The sequence below is a fragment of the Mustela nigripes genome, chromosome 6, assembly GCF_022355385.1.
Source record: "Mustela nigripes isolate SB6536 chromosome 6, MUSNIG.SB6536, whole genome shotgun sequence".
NCBI lineage: Eukaryota > Metazoa > Chordata > Mammalia > Carnivora > Mustelidae > Mustela > Mustela nigripes.
This window is the reverse complement of record NC_081562.1, coordinates 68,275,095-68,297,138: the sequence shown is the minus strand read 5'-3', so window position 1 is coordinate 68,297,138 and position 22,044 is coordinate 68,275,095. Positions and strand designations below refer to the sequence as shown.

Genomic DNA, 22,044 nt, shown 5'->3' with positions numbered 1-22,044 from the left:
TACTCTGAATGTGAATGGGCTAAATGCCCCAATCAAAAAACACAGAGTATCAGACTGGATTAAAAAACAAGACAAATTGATATGCTGACACCAAGAGACTCATTTTATACTCAAAGACACCTCCAGATTGAATGTGAGGGGGTGGAAAAACAATTTACCATGCTAATGGTCATCAAAAGAAAGCTGGGATGGCAATTCTTACATTAGACAACTTAGATTTTAAACCAAAGACTGTAATAAGAGATGAAGTAGGACATTGTATCATCATTAAAAGGTCTTTCCAGGGGCGCCTGGGTGGCTCAGTTGGTTAAGCAGCTGCCTTCAGCTCAGGTCATGATCCCAGCGTCCTGGGATTGAGTCCCACATCAGGTTCCTTGCTCGGTGGGGAGCCTGCTTCTCCCTCTGCCTCTGCCTACCACTCTGTCTGCCTGTGCTCGCGCTCTCTCTCTCTAACAAATAAATAAATAAAAACCTTTAAAAAAAAAAAAAAAAAGGTCTTTCCAAAAAGAAGATCTAACAATTATAAATATGTATGCCCCTAACATGGGAGCAGCCAATCATATAAACAAATTCATAGCAAAATTAAAGAAACACATCTATAATAATACAATAATAGTAAGGGGCTTTAACACCCACTCACTGAAATTAACAGATCATCTAAGCAGAGGATTAACCAGGAAACAAGGGCTTTGAATGACACACTAGAACAGATGGACTTCACAGATATATTCAGAGCATTCCATCCTAAAGCAACAGAATACACATTCTTCTTGAGTGAACATGGAAAACTGTACAGAATAGATCACATACTGTATTGCAAGTCAGGTCTCAACTAGTACCAAAGATTGGGATGATCCCCTGCATATCCCCAGACCACAACACTTAGAAATTTGAACTCACTCACAAGAGAAAATTTGGAAAGAATTCAAACATCTGGAGGTTAAAGACCTGAATGAATGGGACAACCAGGAAATTTAAAAATTAAAGAAAAAAAACATGGAAACAAATGAAAATGAAAACACAACTGTTCAAAATCTTTGGGATGCAGCAAAGGCAGCCATAAGAGAGAAATACATAGCAATACAAGCCTTCCTCAAGAAACAAGAAAGGTCTCGAATACACAACCTAACTTTACACTTAAAAGACCTGAAGAAAAAAAGCAAATAAAGCCTGAAACTGTCAGATGAAGAGAATTAATAAAGATTAGAGCAGAAATAAATAAAATAGAAACCAAAAGAAAAATAGAACAGATCAACGAAACTAAAATCTGGTTCTTTGGAAAAATTAAAAAGATCAGTAAGCCTCTTGCCAGACATATCAAAAAGAAAAGAAAAAGGACCCAAATTAATAAAATCATGAATGAAAGAGGAGAGATCATAATGAACATAAAAGAAATACAAACAATTATAAGAACATACTATAAGCAACTATATGCCAACAAATTAGGCAATCTGGAAATAATGGATGCATTCCTAGAGACATATAAACTATCAAAAATTAACCTGAAAGAAAGAGAAAACCTGAACAGACCTATAATCAGCAAGGAAATTGAATTAGTAATCAAAAATCTTCCAACAAACAATAGTCCAGTGCCAGGTGGCTTCCCTGGGGAATTCTTTCAAACATTTAAAGAAGAATTAATACCTATTCTTCTGAAGCTGTTTTAAAAAATGGAAGAAGAACTTCTAAAGTCTTTCAATGAGGCCAGAGTTACCTTGATCCCAAAAATCCAAGACCCCACCAAAAAGGATAATTACAGACCAATGTCACTGATGAACATGAATGCAAAAATCTCACAAAATACTAGCCAATAGGATCCAACAATACATTAAAAGGATTATTCACCATGATCAAGTAGGATTTATTCCAGGGCTGCAAGGGTACTTCAATATGCACAAATCAATCAAAGTGATACAGTACATTAATAAAAGAAAGGACAAGAACCATATGATACTATCAATAGATGCAGTTCTCTGCATCTATAATAGATGCAGCATCTGTTAAAGTACAGCATCTTTTCTTGATCAAAACTCTTCGAAGTATAGGGATAGAAGGTACATACCTCAATGCCATAAAAGCCATCTATGAAAAACCCAGTGAATATCATTCTCAGTGGGGAAAAACTGAGTGCTTTCCCCTAAAGTTAGGAACACAGCAGGGATGTCTACTAAAACCATGGCTATTCAACATAATATGAGAAGTCCTAGCCTCAGCAATCGGACAACAAAGAGAAATCCATCAAAATCCTAGAGGAAAACACAGGCAGTAACCTCCATGATCTCAGGCGCAGCAAATTCTTGCTAGACATGTCTCAAAGGCAAGGGAAATAAAGGCAAAAAGGAAGTATTGGGATTTCATCAAGATAAAAAAGCTTTTGCACAGCAAAGGAAATAGTGGACAAAATTAAGAGACAACTGACAGAATGGGAGAAGGTATTTGCAAATGCCTTATCAGGTAAAGGGCTATTATCTAAAACCTATAAAGAACTTACCAAACTCAACACCCAAAAAACAAATAATCTGTTAAGAAATGGGAAGAAGACATGAACAGACATTTATCCAAAGAAGACATCCAAATGGCCAACAGACATTTGCTCAACATCACTCAGCATCAGGGAAATACAAATCAAAACCACAATGACAGGGAAGCCTGGGTGGCTCAGTAGGTTAAGGCCTCTGCCTTCGGCTCAGGTCATGATCCCAGGGTCCTGGGATTGAACCCCGCATTGGGTTCTCTGTTCAGCAGGGAGCCTGCTTCCCTTCATCTCTCTCTCTGCCCGCCTGCCTACTTGTGATCTCTGCCTGTCAAATAAATAAATAAAATCTTAAAAAACAACAACACAATGAGATACCACCTCGCACCAGTCAGTATGTATTTCTAGGTGGTAAATCTATGTTCTGATTCTTATTTTATTGTAAATATTTCTGCTAAAAAAAAAACAGTAGGCATTAGTGATTTGATTACTGCCTTTCTTTGGTTGTTTTTATTTAATATATCTAAGATGAAAAGAGAAAATTTGGTGTGACAAATATATATTCTATTTTGATGTCCATGCCATGAAATGTTCAAAAGAATACAGTGGAATTAATATATGTTGATTCTGAACTAGAAGAGACCACACATGAAGGTTGTACACATTGGATCTGTAGTCAAGAGGAGATTAGATAGATTAAAAGCATGAGTTTGAAGTTCCCTTATAATTAAATATAATGAATTGTTGTAACTTTAAAAACAAAAGTAAATCTAAGCAATTTAATAAATCAATTTTTTAAGAAAGTTTCATTTTTTCATTGAGTAAAAAGCTATTTTAATTGTAAAAGACTGTGATTCACAATCCATGTTAGGGAGAAAGACGGTCCTAACCTTTAGAAATTATGTCTTGCTCTTTCTTTCCCCGAACAACTATCTTAACAAATGTCTTTGACATCAAGTGGTAGAAACCACAGAAGTCATGTCAGTCTGCATTTGCTTTACCTAATTGATGATCTCAAGAATGAGGAAGGGATGATGACTCCATTAAGCTGTCAGCGCCGGCCAATGTGCACACAGCATTGTAAATCGCCCATTTCTTCACTGTGCTCCCCCTATTTTAAAATATTAGAATAGGAGTCAGTCAGGCCCAGAAGGGTCCCAGAGGAATATTTTCTGCCCTTGCCTGCTCTATCTCCCTGCATTCTGCAACCTCACAATGAAATAATGCTTCAAATCTCATTCTGTGGGAGTCACAAGGTCAAACTGGTCAGTTCTATGCAGTTCCAAACAATAGGTGCCATTTAATATATAGTTTTTCTTGATTCATAGCAATTTTAATATTATCACAAATATGAATGAACGTACTTCCTTTCTAAACCGGTAAACCAGGCAGATACCCCTTCATGGCCAGAAAACAACACAAAACAATAAAATTTGGTTAGGCAGAGTGATCTTTCCCATCAGTACAATATTCATCAGGTGGATAATGACTGAGTTAATGGCTATTAGATGGTTTGTATTAAAGAAATAATATCAACTGCTGAATATTTGCTATGTTCCATTCACAATGCTTATCTCCTATCTTACAATTTTTGCAATTGTTTTCCCAATTTTGTAGATGAGGAAACAAAAGCTTACAGAACCTATGATACTGCTAGCAGCAGAACCAGGATTTGAACACTGCTTCAAATTTTAACTCTAGAGTTAATTTTAGACTTCACATAAGAAGCTGTGCAGGACAAACACACAGAGAAACCATGCTTGTTCCACCATGAAACTATGACATAGAGAAGAAGAAAATATTATTTTTTCCAAAAATTTGATATGTGTATGAGGGTGTTACACAGGAAATTTGCCTAAATTCCATTATGAAACAAAAGAAAAACTAAAGAGCATGGAGAGTTGGTACTCTTTCAGGAATAATAACAATAACATAACACCCTTAAAACCCTTACTAAAAGCCCTGCCTTTTTCTTCTTAAATTTCCCATCTGTGATTCTATAAGCATGAAATTGAAAGAAGACACCTCTATGCCAAACAAATCTAAATTTCCTATATGAATTCTCTAGAATGTCTCCTTTTTCAACCTCCTTATTTTTATTTTATTCTTTATTTTGTTCCAGTGCATTCTACATAAAAGCTATAGTTCCCAGCCTCCCTTTCAAATCTCTAAATCTCATTGCCTTTATTCGATTTCTTCTCACTCTATTCTACTATTTTCATTTTTTATGGCCCATCTTACTATTTCTATTTTCTTCTGTGGCTGTGAACATTATGAATACCCCTGCTCCTGTCCCTGTGAATGTTATAAATCCTCTGCCTATATCATCTTTATTTTTCTCACTTTCTGTCTGGCATCGCTAAAATAAACCCCATATTTACATAATAGATAATACCTATATAATCTCTTGTGTATATATTTGCCAAAGAGAAGCAAAAATATGTTTGTTAATTCATGAATTTATTTTTAGTTGAGATTATCATTTTATTCCAGAGTATATATTAATTTATAGATTCTTTGACATTTAATTACACATCTCGCAAGGATTTTTTAAAAGAATCATTAGAAAATGAATTATATTAAATGGTAAATAAACAAAAATCTCCTGTAATAGTGATAATTATGACTGATAATTTATCACCTCGATAGAGATAATAAAGATGGCAATAATGATGATAAATCTATGAACTAAATATTATTATCCTTGTATACACACCAAAAAACCCTATCCTCCCTAAGTCATGGTAAATAAGCCTAAAATGAATAAGCCTACGGTGGTGGTTGACTGTAATCATGCCACTAGTATTGTCTCTTGCACAAATCCTACTTAGTGATTTTGAATTTTATGTATTTCCAAAGGCATTGCCAGATGTCAGTGAATATATAAAGAATACAAAAGATTAAAAAAAATAGAAAAAGTGCCTTAAAATATTATCAACTACCAATACTTTTCTATTAAAAACTTCCAGAAAGCTGAAAAGTAATTCTCATTGTACTCTATATCATAGATAATCCAGGTTCACATTTACTTACATAACTGCTGCTGTAAGGAGGCTCTGTTATTACCATTTACTATTCACGGCAACAGGATTTTAAGACATTGTCCCTATATGTTGAGTCACACTCAGTCTAGATAGAACAAATGAGACGAAGCATAAAAACCCAGGAGTAGGAGTGAGCATTAAATTCTTGCTCAATTTGTTTGTTTATTTGTTTCTATGCTACTTTTCTGGATGACAGAGAATAAAAGCAACACTGTTCTTGATCAAGGAAGGAGCATAGGAAAAAGAAGAAAATGTGTCTAAAGTCAGAACATGTCAAAGAAATGGCCAAAAAATTCCTTAATTCATCTATTATAATTCTAGCTTCAGGAAGAATAAGAAAAGCATATTGTTCTTTTGAATCCCAGAAAGAAAAAAGAAATCCAACAAATGAATTTGTGAAGTCGAACTTAATTTAAGAAAATAAATTGAATAAGAAAAGCTAGGATTTGCTTTGATGCTTAATCAATTGAATTTTATTGGTGCTCTTTTTACCGTGAATTATGGGACACATTAAAATACTTAATTCATATTCATTTAACATTGATTTAGTTAAATGGCTGCTGGCCACTATTACAATAAAGACTAATAATAACGATAGAACTGAGAAAGATGTATTGTGGCCCATGCATCATTTTTAAATACTAGAGGTCAAATAGATTCCAGGATTCTGGAGCCAATTTGTATAGGTTCAAATCCCAACTCTGTCACTTATTAAATGTGCAACCATAGGTAATTTATCTAACCACTCTGTGTCTCAATTTCCTCATGTTTAAATATGGATAATAATAGTATCTACCCCCATAGAGTTGTTATAGAAATTAAATTACTTAATAAATATAAAAATTCAGAAAAAGTCCCTCCCATATATTAGGCACTATTTAAGTATCTGCTGTTATTTGAAAGCTATTTTTGAAAAAATTATGTGACTAATTATGACATTCACTTCTGGGTTTGTTTTTGTTGTTGTTGTTGTTGTTGTTTAAAGATTTTATTTTTTTATTTGACAGAGAGAGAGAGACAGTGAGAGAGGGATCATAAACAGGGGGAGTGGTAGAGGAAGAAGCAGGCTTTCTGTAGGGAGCCAGAAGCAGGTTCGATCCCAGAACCCTGGGATCATGAGCCGAAAGCAGATGCTTAAGAACTGAACCACCCAGGCACCCCTCACTTCTGGTTTTAATAATACTCATAAAACCAGAAATAGAAAAAAAAATTCTTAATTTAAGGTATCAGTTAAGAATGTTTCTGGTGGAAAATAACAGAAAACTCCATGAATGGTGGTTTAAGCTACAAAAACATTTTGTGTTTATTTTAGAATAATTTCAGAAGCAGAGTCTCAGAACTGGGTCAGTGAGCCAAAAATATCACACAAGACTCTGGCTCATTCCAGCTTTGTGTTCTGACCATGCTTAGCTGTCAGCTCTTCATTCTCATGCTGGCTGCTTATGATTAGAAGGGCTGCCACCACTGCACACATCAAGATTAGATGTAGGGAAAAAAGAATTGCCAACAAGTTCTGTACTCACATATAAACTGACACCTATCCCCTAAAAGGATTCAAGTTATCTCTCTCTCAAAACACTAGCAGACTTCTCTAAGAGAAGTAACAGACTCTCCAGCATCCATAATGAGAGGCCACAGAAAGGCTTTTGGGTCAGCCCACAAACAACAGTCCTTGATAGACAGTCTATCAGAAACCAACAACAAATGTCAAACATATGATGAAACACTCAAAAGTATTCTGATTGAAGCTCAGAACAAGAAAATCTGCTTATTTACAGGTATTATTCAGTATTTTTAAGGAGGCCCTAGCCAGTGGCCATAAGCAATGAAAATCAAAGATAATCAACTGAAAAATTTATATTTGAAATGAAATAAAATTATAATTCAATTCCTTGCCTCACTATTGGTAATAATCTACTGAAATACACAAGTACACAAAGATGTGTGTATAAAATTGCAGTATTATTAGCAGTATTCAAAAACTGGAAGTCGTGTAAGTACCCATCACCAGAGTGGGATTTAATAAATTATAGTCCATTCATAATGTAACATACCATGGAGATATTTGAAAGAATGACATATATCCATACATAATAAGGAAAAATGCTTGCCATATATTGTTCAGTGAATTAAGCAAGTTACACATGTAGAGGATGATTCCATTTTGATTTTAAAATATATGTAAATTTGTATAAATTACATACATACATTTGCATATGTTTCAGGACCAGGACTAGGGGGAAGTAAGTGAGGTGCTTAGAGCACAAAATGTAAGGTGCTCACTCTCAAAGCCTCTTTAATTTTACATACTAGATGCCTCACTCACTGTACCAGAGTCCTGGCCTTGATGAGGGCCTTGAAAAATCCTTGAGAAGAACCATACATGAGTAAAGGAATATTTTCATTTTAACCCTTTTTACTTATATGTTTATTTGATTTTTTTTTTTTTAAGGAAAGATTGAAACAAATTGTTTAATGAGGAATGTATCCAAGGGACAAATGGCTACCACACAGCAGTAAAAGACTTTCCTTAGCCTGGGGCCCCTTACAGTGCAACAGCACGTTAATATTTGAGCAGGCTTTCCTGTTCACTTCCACATAATTTTTCAGAATTTTCATTTATTTTATTAATTCTCCAATCCTCTGACAGAGGAAATACTATCAACACTGAATGTATGAATGATCATACTTGTTTCTAACTGTATTTTTTAATGTTCTCAATGCTTATTAGTAAAAGCTCTTCCAGGGTCAGTTTCTGTATAATTACCATGTAATCGACTGAGCAAAACTTTAATGACTCTTTAACAGCACAGAAAGTGGTCATTTGCCAAATAATTACATTAGCTGAAGTCACTCGTCTATGTATCAATAGATACTCTGCTGACCGTGGAATCTCTACATGAATATGAGTAACTTCCGTCTTTTTCATTCAGGCTATTTATCTTTCCTTCTGATCAAAATTCATTCCCTTTGTTGTTTTGTTTTTCCAAGTTTTGAGCTTTACATGGTTCTTTAAATGTGATTTGATAACCTTAGTTTTTCAGGAGAGCATATTTTGTTGTAACATAGTCACCTTTAGTAATTAAAACTAACAATTGGCTTAGCTTTATTTCATTATGCATACTTTTTATTTCATTATGCATACAAAAGGTAAAGAGTAGAAAGTGTGCCCTGTTTTTTTTTTTTCCATTCTCTTCCATGCGTTTAATTATCCCTTCATTTGTTCATTTCACAAATATTTATTGAGCCCCTTTTCTGTGCCAGGCACCAGTCTAGGACCCAGGGATACCAGTGAGTAAGGTAAGTCAAATGGTCTTTGTTCTTGCTTTACTTAGGTCTCTGTTCAAATATCACCTCCCCCAAGAAGCTAAGTGTGCCCTGTTTTATACTAATAATAAACTGACACAATCTTCTTGCTATTTTTATATTACCTCCATATGGTGTGAAATGTTTTCATTGTGTTTTGTTGTTTTTCAAAGACAGGTCTAATAGCTTCCTTCTCTGTTTTAAAACCTTCCAAACCCATCCATAAAATATTCTACCCATAATTCCCCCATCCATATTCACAATTATAAATTAGCAAATGGCCGAAATAAACAAAACATATTTCAAAATACAGATTACCTGGTTTTTATTTTTCCCAAGTGTAATTTTAAAAGCAAACACAGGGTTCCCAAATCTGCTGTGATACCAGCATGTCACAAGTCAGTTTATGGAAGAGTGAAACCTTTATCTAATTCAGCCAGCTGTTTGGGCTTCCTTATGCCAAACAATGGATTTGACCATTTTTCCTAATGACTTGATTAACTTTGGTAACATGAAAATACTGATACTTGCTTAGAAATTAAACTTAAGGTGATGTCAATTTATAATTTGAACCAAAGTTCCATTTCAATAGGACAGGTGCTTATTTATTCCTTTAGAGAGTAAATAAGCTAAATTAATATTTTAATATGGGATAAACTGGTTCATGTTTTTGGATTCATACCTGTTTATAAATTTTATCTACATTTCCTACTTGAACAAAGAGTGAACTAACTTTTGAGGAAAAGAGATTAACTATTTTTAAATTAGTAGACCATCCTATTTCAGTCATGTGGTTCTTTTTTTGGCTGGATTGAGTTGCATGAAAAATAATATTAATTTGGTTCCTAATACAGTTAGTTAGCCTTGAGAAATTTAAATCTCTCAAATTCCTTCAGCAGTCCACTGTTTGTTTCCATTACTTTAATTACATGGAAGCATTTGTCAATAATCTCTATTGAATATTTTAGATGTTTCTTTCCAGACCTCCATTAACCTATTTATAAACAAATGTAAAATTAGAAAGTTAAAAGAAAAAAATCTCTATCATTCCAAAATTCTACAATTCTATCTGAATTTTGAAATGGTCTAAGAACCTAGATGTCCATCAACAGATGAATGGATCAAGAAGATGTGGTATATATACACAATGGAATACTATGCAGCCATCAAAAGAAATGAAATCTTGCCATTTGCAACAACATGGATGGAACTAGAGCGTATCATGCTTAGCGAAATAAGTCAAGCAGAGAAAGACAACTATCATATGATCTCCCTGATATGAGGAAGTGGTGATGCAACATGGGGGCTTAAGTGGGTAGGAGAAGAATCAATGAAACCAGATGGGATTGGGAGGGAGACAAACCATAAGTGACTCTTAATCTCACAAAACAAACTGAGGGTTGCTGGGGGGAGGGGGTTTGTGAGAAGGGGGTGGTATTATGGACATTGGGGAGGGTATGTGCTTTGGTGAGTGCTGTGAAGTGTGTAAACCTGGCGATTCACAGACCTGTGATAAAAATATATGTTTATAAAAAATAAAAAATTAATTTAAAAAATAATTAAATAAATACATATAAAATGAAAAAAATATATTCTTGCTTCATGTTATTTGATGGGCATAATTTTTTTCTTTTAAAATTTCTGCCTACGGTGCCTGGGAGGCTCAGATGGTTGAATGTCTGCCTTCGGCTCAGATCATGATCTTGAGGTCCTGGGATCGAGTCCCACATCTGGCTCCCTGCTCAGTGAGAGCCTGCTTCTCCCTCTGCCTCTCTCTCTCTGTCTCCCATGAACAAATAAATAAAACCCTTAAACAAATAAAAAATAAATAAAATTTCTACCTAATTACCACATTTCTCAGACACTATTACAGAGTAACTACTTATTATTAGCACGATTTGAATTAGATGTCTTGGTAAGATACCTATTTGCAAGGCATGGAAGCATATTATCACGTTACTGTAAGCAAAAACAAAAATGATGGTTCATATATCTGGGAGATTCAAGGGCTTATGAGCTTTGGGTGGAGCAAGCATAATCCAAGTGGTCAAATGTTGTCAGGCATTTGGATGTCTCCATGTCTACTTTGGTTTGGGTTTATTTCCAGGCATATTTTTTATGGATAGCATAAAAATGACTGCCATTAGCTTCATTTGTCTTTACATCCAATGAATTCGGGCAATGAAATTGCTACAAAAGTGCACATTTTTCCTGATAGCTCTAAAGCCCTAGGACGAACTCTGTTTGGCCTGACATGCCTCATGTAGCCAAATTTGAACTAATTCCAGTGGCCAAGAGGATATGTATGCTCATTGGCCAGACCTGGATTTCACACACCACCCCTGACATCAACTTTTTTATTCACTAAAGTCACTCAGATTGGACCTGTGTGGACTCATATGGAGGAATTATTCCCCCACAAAATTAGGTGCACCACGTTTAATGAGAAGGAACATAGGACTACCCACCGTGCCAACTTGCAACAGCATTCCATCAACCGGAGTCCCTAAACAGTATACTCTACCATCCAATCTATTTGTGCAGCTGTTGTTAATGTAGTTGAGTGCAAAATGTTTATGACATTGACTTGATATTTTCCATAATCTAGTATCTTACATGCAGTGATGAAACATTTTTTAAAAATAAGTATAAAATATATTCCAGTCTCATATGGAAATGTCTTTTATCAGTATTTTTCAATTAGTTTTTTTATATTTTCAACTTTCCTATGTATTATCTAATTTATAATTTAATATGATAATGAATACAAAACAATTAGATAACAATTGTTCAAAATACATAACATTGTTTATTACACTTGCTTTATTAAATCCACTTACAGCATCTATCTACTCAGAGTAAAATCTTATTTTATCAATTAAGACCCTGATATAAGATCCAAGATAGACACACAAGAGTTAGCAACTAGATTCTAACATGCTTATCACTTCTAAAAAAATAAATTTTAGGCAATTGAAACTTTCAAGTAGTTTTCTTTAATAAATATTTAAAATTATCAATAATAAAAATAAATTCAGCACTTTGACTCCAAAAGTCTTACTTGTACTTCCCCCAGCATTTTAATTGTATAAAATTAATCATCTTCATTGGTCCAAAATATATTTCCTATCAGGTAATAAACTCTTTGGAGAATTCTTCACTTAAGTAAGCCTTCTCAAACAAGGTCTACTGTGTTTGAAGTGAAGTATCATTTCAGGTGCAAATTGAGTAGACTGGAGCGTAATGTGACTCACAGAGCCACATATCTTGCTCCTCCAAACAGTCTTACATAGGAATCAAGCACCACTGGCTACCTTTAGGCAATTAGGGAACCAATTTACCAGGTTAGTCAGCCTAAAGAACAAGGAGCACTTTTTCCTTCCTCCCTTCCTCCCTCCCTTCCTTCCTTCCTTTCTTTGTTTCTTTTCCTTTTCTTTCTTCCTTCCTTCCTTCCTTCCTTCCTCTCTCTCTCTCTCTCTCTCTTTCTTTCAAGAAACATGACATTTATTTCTCCTGGCAGTTTAACCAGGTTCTGAGTAGGTGACCTTTTGCTTCTTCAGACATATTATGTAAAGACATTCAATAAATCAATGACTCTAATTTGAAATATTTGTAATGCTGGATAAAAGCCAACTGCTTCCTTTTCATGGAACTGTAACACTTTTACAGAAGTAATAGCCATTGCTTGCCTTTAAATATATATGTATGTATATATACATACGTATATATATATATATATTTATGCCTTTAAATATATATGTATGTATATATATATATTTAATATTTGGTTATAAAAATTGTAGGAAGACCTGATCTGATTATGGATAAGGCTCTCAGGGCTTTGTTATGGAAAAAAATCTTTTGTTTTTTAATTTTTTTTTTATTATTTGTTTCAGGGGTAAAGTTCTGTGATTCATCAGTCTTTTATAATATGGGAAAAATCTTTACACAAGTGTTCAGCTCCATTCCATGAAGGAAAGCCTAATGAGAATCAGAAGGTGACCCTACCTTTCTTTCCAAGCAATAAGCAGAGATTATTGCTGAGAGAGACCAATGCACCATTGGAAAGGCCCTTAGAGCAAAGCCAAAGGATATGGGCACCAGGCCATGCTTGATTTTCACACTTATCCCATTTTTCCCTTTGGTGAAATTTCCCTAGATGCCACATATCCTGGGTGTATTATCCGTGGTCATGAGAAGTGATCCATGTAGTAAGGAGTAAGAAAACACGGAAGTGTTCTGTTTTAGAGACCCGGTAAACAGGATCTGACTCTAGTGGGCAGTAGCCCAAAGTATTACCTAGGTATTCATCCACAGTAAAAGGATGAAGGAGCAAATATAGTGCTTAAGAGCCTGGACTTCTTAATTAAATTGACCTAAGGTCCAAGTACCTTTACCACTCATGAGCTGAGTGACTGGGGAAAACTGTCTTGCATTTCCATCACCCTCTTTCCTTATCCAGAAAGTGAACATACTAATACTATCTATAGTGTAGGAGTATTATGAGTTCCTGGCACAAAATAAAGTATCCACTCTAAAGTAGGGGTAAAATAGTGGCCCAGAGACTGGTGATGGTGTTGTGAAAGCTGACTGACAAGGGAGAAGAGCTGAATAAGAAAACAGAGTGTCCCTTTAATGAAGTCAGCCACACTGTCACAGCAGGCAGGGAATGGGCATCTGTCCACACCCACACTGGGCGGCCCCGTAGCCAGTTGGCCATCCTTCTAAAAATGGAACGTGTGGTTGCAGTGCAAGACACTATCAAACTGACTTCAAGAGTCCTTCAGCAAAGGTTAATCATAGATTAAAAGTAAAATAAACCCTCTGGTTTGAAAATAATTTCTCTATGTCCTCTAGTCTGTTTCCCTTCCCGTAGACAGAACTCCATTTAAACATCACAAAAAAAATGTAACACGACTTTAATTTCAAATATCTGTAGGGAAATAATTTTCACAACCTCACCTGACAAACTATTTCAGCAGCTCACAATCTTTACTTCAGAAAGATTGAAAAAAATGTTGCCTGGGTATACAATAATCATTTCTAATGCATAATGACATTCTGTCTCTAATGGCCAATTCTTATTCTTTCTAAAGGGTTTACTTCCTTTAACCAATTTCCAGATTAGTACATTGAGTCCTTAATGGAAAAAAAAGTATAATGTTTTGTTAGAATTCCACATACAATGTCATATTTAGAGCATTCTGATTTGAAACCACGGGTGTGAATTTCAGTTCCAGCTTCTCACTACAGTTTAGTCTGACTCTCACAAGAGACTAGTCTCCTCTCTCCCCTCCAAAATATGCCTTGGTTTCATTGTCCTCAGCTGTCCCATCCATTAGACTCACCTGGGAAGCATTTAAAACCTTCTGATGCTAGGGCCCCACTCCCAGAGATTCAAGTTAATTGGCCTGGGGTGTGGATTGTCATCGCTTTGTTCCTTAAAATTCTCAGAGTGATCCTAGCAAATTGAGAGCCATTGCTCTTTGCGGAATTATGTATGCAAAGGCGCCAAATACCCCTTTCTCTTTCTTTTGTTCCTTAGTTTCACAATCTAGTCATTTTTAAGAAAGATTATAATATGAACACGATCTCTTTGATTAAGAATAGATAGATGATTGCATAATGATTCTGTCTTTTGAGTGATTTGGAGAGCAATGATTTAGTAACTCCTACAGTTACTATAAAATGGTCTCATAAATCCTATTTTAATATTATTGAAACTGTTCACCAGCTAGTGAACTTTTTTTCCTATAAACCAAATTAGACACAAATTTCTATAAAAGTAATAACCATTTTTCACCTTCCATAGAGAGAGGTCTTCTGTTCCTAATAATGTCACCACTACTCTCCCAGGCATCCAGACTTGACTCTTCCTTCTCTACCACAGTGCCTTGTAGTGAGTTAAATAGAGCTCATTTCATTTTCAGTTTACAAATAAAAACACCGTATTTGGTGGTGGTGGTTTAGGTACTCGATGCCTCCTCCTGTTTTACAGTGATTTTTTAATTTGTAATTCTGTCTGAGAACACTTCCCCTGCTGTTTTCAGAGCTGTCAGGTTCCTGCTTCTCCACATTGTTCACCAGACCTTCATTTAACAAATATTTCAGAGGCACCTAATATGTGCAAGACATGCCAGAAGATCCAGTTCTGTCATGGAGATTGCTCTTCAGAAGGAGAGACAAAATAAAGGACAAATAAGTAAACATGGAAATGTACTGTATGTAGTACAGAGAATGTAATAGTCACGATCTCGTATTCCATATAACACACTTTGGAAAATCCCCCTCCCTGGTTATCACCAACTCTAAAATGACTTACTTATTTAATCCCAAGAAATCTTTCACTTCCCTCTTACCAACAAAATCCTATAGAATTAGGTCTAGCTTAAGTTTCCAGAATTTCTTCTGTTGAAATCTCACTCTGACTATTTTGTCTTAAAGCGCAGGAGAGAAATGTTGAAAGAGGTATGCTGTAACATTTCAAATGAACTTACTCTTGCTTGGAACTCCCAATACATTGATTATTTTCCTCCTTTTCTTTGTCATTTTCTGTTGGCTTTGATTCTAAATTTTCTTCATATTCTAGTTCTTATACTGACCAAAGATAAGATTTTCCATCTCCTTATATTAATCTGGATATTCTTTTCTTTTCACCTAGCGCTTGAATTCAGTCTGGCCAGCACCATTTTTAATCTACCCTAGAGGCTCCACATTATCGGGACTTGGCAAATATATATGCTACTTCCAGCTCTGTTTATATACTAGTTTTTCAACAAATATTTACTGACCATCTGCTATGTTCTAAGATCCATATGTTGCACAGGTGTTACAAAGATGAACAAGATATGGCCCATCTTCTATGGAAGTTTACACATGCTTAACACAAGATAAGGCCAGTTGGTTAAACAAACAAATAAAAAATACTATTAAAGTGGAGAATCATAACATAAATAACTAAAGTATATAATTTTCACTTTAAACCTTTAAATATTTACTAACTCACCAAACTTTAGTTATAGGGTCAAGGTCTTTTCTTCCATTGCTTATTGAAATTTTGCATGCCCTTTCTTGCAGAGCCACAACACATCATCTATAATTTCTAGTTCAATTTGCTTAAACAGAGTAAGAATGTTACAACACTATAGAAGTATCTGTACCAAACCATTGAGATTTTTGTGATTTTTTTCCCAGTCTTGCTCATACTTATTCTGATAGCACTTGTTTTAGCATTTCATTTTTATAGTCTTTCCAAAGGAAAAAAAAAATCTTTTCCAAAAAAAAAAAAAACAAAAAAACAAAAAAAAAAAAAACCCATCTTTCATTCTACATGCAATATTTCATCAGTTTGTTTAATTAAATTACTTGTTTTAAAATATGAAGTATAATTAACATAATCAGGTTTGAGACTCTTGCTAAGTACACCCCAGGGGAGGGAAGCAAAGAGATGCAAACAAGAAATGGAGACCTTTCAGCTGGGAGCAGTTAGTGCACCTTGCATATCTATCACTACATCTCAGAGACATCCCTCAGACAGCAGGGAATGCTCTGGTTAATCTGGCAAGGGTAATTAAGAGATCTACTCCATATTATATTATTGCAATACAATATAAATACTTTAATAAAGGCTTATGCAAAATGTTGTATATCTTAAAAGGATCCTTCCCCATTATCCAGCAAGAATGTTGTTTTGGACAGATTTCTTCTTCTCCCTCCTCTTCTTCTTCCTCTTCCTCCTCCGCATTCTGTCTTCCTCCTCCTCCCCTTCCTCTCCTAATCCTAACACTCCTCCTCCTCCTCCTTCTTGGTCTTTTACCTTTATTTCAATTTATCTTTTGGAACAGCAATATAATTCTATACTCCAGAATTTTTAAGGTAAATCAGTGAAAAGTATCTTTGCTAACCCTGCTCCCTAGCTGCCAGCACTTTTTTCCCAGAGGCAACCAATGTTACCAGTTCTTTCTGTGTCCTTGAATAATTTTTTAAATGAATATAAAAACACATCAAACACATAATCATATCCATTCTTTTTTTTTCCTTTTATAAAAATACAAAATGTTAGCATACTAATTTTGTCATTTCTAGGATGTTTTGAAATTTTCCTTCTCCCTCATGGGAGACAGAATATTCATCAAGCAGATCAAGAACTTGTCAAATGCTCTGTGTTTTGCTGACTAAGGCTTCCAGCAGATGGCCAGATTATGTCCCCATTACTACTATATCTTGATTCTGTGCCAGTTTTGTAAAATATATCAAGAAGACATCATCTGTTTCCTCTCTAAGGTCAGTTCAGTTCAACACATTTCTTTCTCATTTATTCATTTCTAAGGTATATATTTGGTGGATTTCCTTAGAGGTGTATCTTCTTGATATACAGTATTATTAAATCTTTCCTCTTATTAGATTTTTAGTTATTACTTATTTATTTGGTGCACGAGATAAGCTATTTCATGAAAATACTTCTAACAAGTCTAGGCATTTCCCTGCAGCTTATATGTCTACATACATGTTGCAATGTCCATTCATTTTATTTACAAGCCGTGTTTTACATTTGTTGTGGTGTTTTGAATTTTAAGCAATACTTCCAGTGTCTTCTAATTATTTTCTCACATGAGTCACTGAGAAGTTCCTTCAGTCTTATTTTTCATTTCATGTCCTGTTTTTCTCCAGTGAAATCAGCATCATGACTTTATCTTGGAGTTTGCTTTGCTTTCTTTACATTTTCAGTGTAGAGCCCTCTTGAACAAGTCAGCTGACCTCTGGAAAAACACATTTGTTCTTCCCCATTTGGAATACTCAAGTCACCCAAGAGCCTATCATTCCAGGATATTAAGTCATGGTCCAGGTATCTAAGCCATTTCACTAACACTAACTGCATTGTTAGTAGTTCCCTTCCCAGAGATTCCCCTATCTCCCAAATGTTCTACTCCAATGAAAAAGAAACCATGGAAACATGACCTATAGTCCACCAGTTTCCTGCTTAAAATTTCAGAGTCCCTAAAGATACTTTCCTAATCTTTTGTTAGTGTCTTTTTTCTGTTCAAGAATGAACAATTTGTTAATTTGCCAGATTTGTTAATTAATCCATTACTTTATCTAACAAATATTTATTTAGTGCCAAGGGCTGAAGTTATTAAAAATTATTAAATTTTATAGTAACTTATTATTGTATAGCAATAATGTCTATAATTTAAACTGGTTAGTATTACATAAGAGCATGTTACAAAAGATAGGATCAGTGAGGACAAAGTAACTAAATCTGGTAGGTAGCCAAGCAGTAGAAGCAAGTAGGAAGGCTTTAGAAAAGAGAAAATCTGGAATTCTAGAAGTAAGTAGGAATATGTCAGGCAGGTAAGGCAAAAAAGTGCATACAGGCAGGCAGAGGATTTTGTGCAAAAGCACAGAGGTATGAATACACATGTAAAACCTAAACTAAAGAAACATCAGTAGTAATGAACAGGTGAATACAGAATAGGGACATAGTCTAGAGTTAGAGTTTATAAGGTTTTCTGACCATGAGGATATGAGGAATCAGAGAAAGGTAGGATTCCAGAAAGACTAAGTTTGATAAGGGGTAGACTGATAGATGGTGAAGTCTGGAATGAGGGAGCATGAAATGGGAACAGGTTTGGGTGTTAGACTGATGAGAATGAACTAAACTGTATACATATAGATTTTGAGGTAGCTATAAGCTATTCAAGCAGGGGAGCCCTCCTAAGCTATGAGAACTATCAGTCTGAGCCCCAAAGTGAAGATGAATGAAATTTAAGCATGGGAAATTGTTAAAGCAAAGTTTGATATGGATTGAGAAGTTAATTAGAAGTAAACAAGCAGGGCATCTTCTCTTAAATACTCTTTCAAATAATAGATAAAATTTGGAACAATTTTTAATCCATTTATGTCTTAGCAGGCTAATAAAGGAAAAATATATAGTAATAGAAAACATTAGTAATAGAAATAGAATAGTAATAGAAAAACCACATAACTTTCAGGGAAGATGATGGAGTAGGAGGGCCCTAAACTCACCTCATCCCACAGATACAAATAGATAACACTCTCACCAGAGCAAACAACACAGAAGAGGACCAAAGATGGGCCAAAAAAAAAATCCACAACTAAATATAGGGAAGAGACCACATAGAAGAGGGTAGAAAGGGTAAGGACTCCATAGAAACTAAACGTTGTGGGTCTGAAACTGAAGGATGGAAGCTATGGACACAAAGAAGGGAGAGAAACAGACTATCATGAGAAACAGACTATCACATTGGGGAGCATGCAAAGGGAAGCAAAATTCCACAAGCATTCGTCTTTGAAAATCAAATGGTCTGAATTTTGTGAGTGCTTACAACCAATGCTTAAAGCCTGAAACTCTCAAAATTAGCAGGTTCTGCTCTGTGAGGGCCCAACAGCAATAGGAAGCTGAGTCCCTGTCCTTAAAGAGACTACACAGCAAAGAGCCCTGAGAGATAGAGCTTAGAAGAAGCAGTTTGAAAGACCAGAGGCTTATAGGAGAAAAGAATTAGTTCCTAATCTCAGAGTTCACTGAGCGGCTTCTCTGGAAACAAAGGAACTGGCAGGTACCATTTCCCTCCCTTGCCCCTCATTTTATTTGTGTGTGTGTGTATATATATATATATATATATATGTATGATATATATGTATGATATATATATATATATATATATATATATATAGATAGATATATATATATATATATAATCCATTTATTTGACAGAGAGAGAGATATCACAAGTAGGCAGAGAGCCTGGCAGAGAGAGAGGGGGAAGGAGGCTCCCCACCAAGCAGAGAGCCCAACGCAGGGCTCGATCCCACCGGGATCATGACTGGAGCAGAAAGCAGAGGCTTAACCCACTGAGCCACCCAGGCAACCCTCATTTGAAACACACAGCCACTTGCAGGAACCAGTGCAGAGTTAGCACTCACAACATAACTTGCTTACACCACACCCAGTCCCCACCCCCAGCCAGACTTGCCTCAGCCCCAGTGTTGTGGATCCCCTCCCTCCCACAGAATACCTATGCAAACCTTACCCTCTGTTTCTTGCCTTCCTCAAAGCATGCACAACACTATGCTAAAACTGTACACCTGCCAGCAAGCTCTGTGGAACAGCCCCTTGCCTGCCTCATCTCCACAGCAGCTGCCTGTCCCAGTGGAGGAGGACCAATGCCATCTAGTTAAAAGTGCACCTCCTGCCCACTACTTTCAAGAGAAAGAGATAAAACTGACATTCCTAAAACAGAGAAAACAGACACAGAGATTTTGGCAGAATGTCATAAAAGAATATGTCACAAAATAAAGAACAGGACAAAACCAGAGCAAGAGACCTAAGCAAAACAGATATAAATAGCATGTCTGTTGGAAAATTTAAAATAATGATCATAAAGATAGGCACTGGACTTGAGAAAAGAATGGAAGACATCAGTAAGATCTTTAAGACAGAGATAAAAAAAGAACCAATCAGAGATGAAGAATACAATAAATGAAGTTAAGAATACTCTTGATGGAATAAATAGCAGGCTGGGAAAATCAGAGGAATAAAATAATGAACTAGAAGACACAGTATGGAAAGTAATTAAGCTGAGAAAATGAAAAAAAAAAAAACACAGAATTGTGCAAAATAAGAACACACTTAGGAAACACAGTGATGCCATCAAGCATAATAATATTCTCATTGTAAGGATCCCAGAAGGAGAAGAGAGAGAAAGGGGGGCAGATAATTTATTTGAAGAAATAAAAGCTGGGAATTTCCCTACCTGAGGAAGGAAATTGATATACAGATCCAGGAGACACAGAGATTGCCCCAACAAAATCAACCAAAGGAGTTCCACACCAAGACACATAGTAATCAAAATGGCAAAAAATGGTGATAAAGAAAAAAAAGAAAGAAAGAAAAGCATCAAGAAAAAAGAAGATAGATTCCCAAGGGAAACCTCATAAGGCTATCAGCAGGTTTTTCAGCAGAAACATTGCAGGCCAGAAGGAGTGGCATGATATATTCAAACTGTTGAAAGGGAAAACTCTTCAGCTAAGAATATTCTACACAGCAAGGCTGTCATTCAGAACAGAATCAGAGATAAAGGATTCCTCAGACAATCAAAAACTAAAAGTGTTCATGACCAATAAATGAACCCTTCAAGAAATAGTAAAGGAGACACTTTGCGTAGAAAGGAAAGACCAAAAGTGACAGTATAAAAAGTATATAATACAAAAGCATTGAAATAAGTATTTATGTATGTATCCAAAACATGGGGCTCAAACTCAAGTAACCATCAACTTAATATAGACTACTATATGGAGAAGATAATATATACAAGCCTAATGGTAACCACAAATCAAAAACCACTTATAAATATGCAAAAAATAAAGAGAAGAAATCCAAGTATATCACTAAAGAAAAACCACAAACCATGAAAGAGAGAAAGGTAAGAAAGGATCAGAGAAAAACTATAGCAACAATCACAAAACAAGTAAAAAATGACAATAAACACATAGCTATCAATAATTACTTTGAAGGGACGCCTGGGTGGCTCAGTTGGTTGAGCAGCTGCCTTCGGCTCAGGTCATGATCCCAGCATCCTGGGATCGAGTCCCACATCGGGCTCCTTGCTCAGCAGGGAGCCTGCTTCTCCCTCTGCCTCTGCCTGCCATTCTGTCTGCCTGTGCTTGCTCTCTCCCCCTCTCTCTCTCTGATAAATAAATTAAAAAAAAAAAATTACTTTGAAACCTGGTGATTAACAGACCTGTACCCCTGGGGCTAATAATACGTTAAATAGAAATTTAAAATTTAAAAAAAATTACTTTAAATGTAAGTGGACTAAATATTCCAGTCAAAAGACATACGGTTACAGAATGGATGAAAAGACAAGACTCATCTATATGTTGCCTATAAGAGAATCATTTTAGATCAAAAGACAACTGAAGATTGAAAGTGAGGGGATAGAGAAACACCATACAAATGGATGTCAAAAGAAAGCCAGAATAGCAATACTTAATACTGAGCAAAATAAGCTTTAAAACAAAGACTGTAGCAAGAGACAGACAAGGACATTATATAATCATAAAGGGGACAATCCAACAAGAAGATATAACAATTATAAATATTTATGCACCCAACATGGGAGCATCTAAATACATAAGACAGTTAATAAGAAACATAAAGGAACTAATCGATGATAATACAATAATAGGAGGGGACTTTAA

General features: G+C 35.4%; 1 protein-coding gene across 15 annotated transcripts in view; it reads right to left on the bottom strand.

The window, feature by feature from the left end:
* The window catches only part of LMNTD1 (lamin tail domain containing 1), a 497,491-nt gene that overhangs the window by 391,110 nt on the left and 84,337 nt on the right, over window positions 1-22,044 (bottom strand). For 12 of the 15 annotated variants that reach the window (XR_009404801.1, XM_059402767.1, XM_059402765.1 and 9 more), the window contains one exon: window positions 3,475-3,584. The exons of the other annotated variants lie outside the window; for them this stretch is intronic. The gene's annotated coding sequence lies outside the window, so the exon portion shown is untranslated. The remainder of the gene's footprint in view (window positions 1-3,474; window positions 3,585-22,044) is intronic. 15 annotated transcript variants of the gene reach the window in all.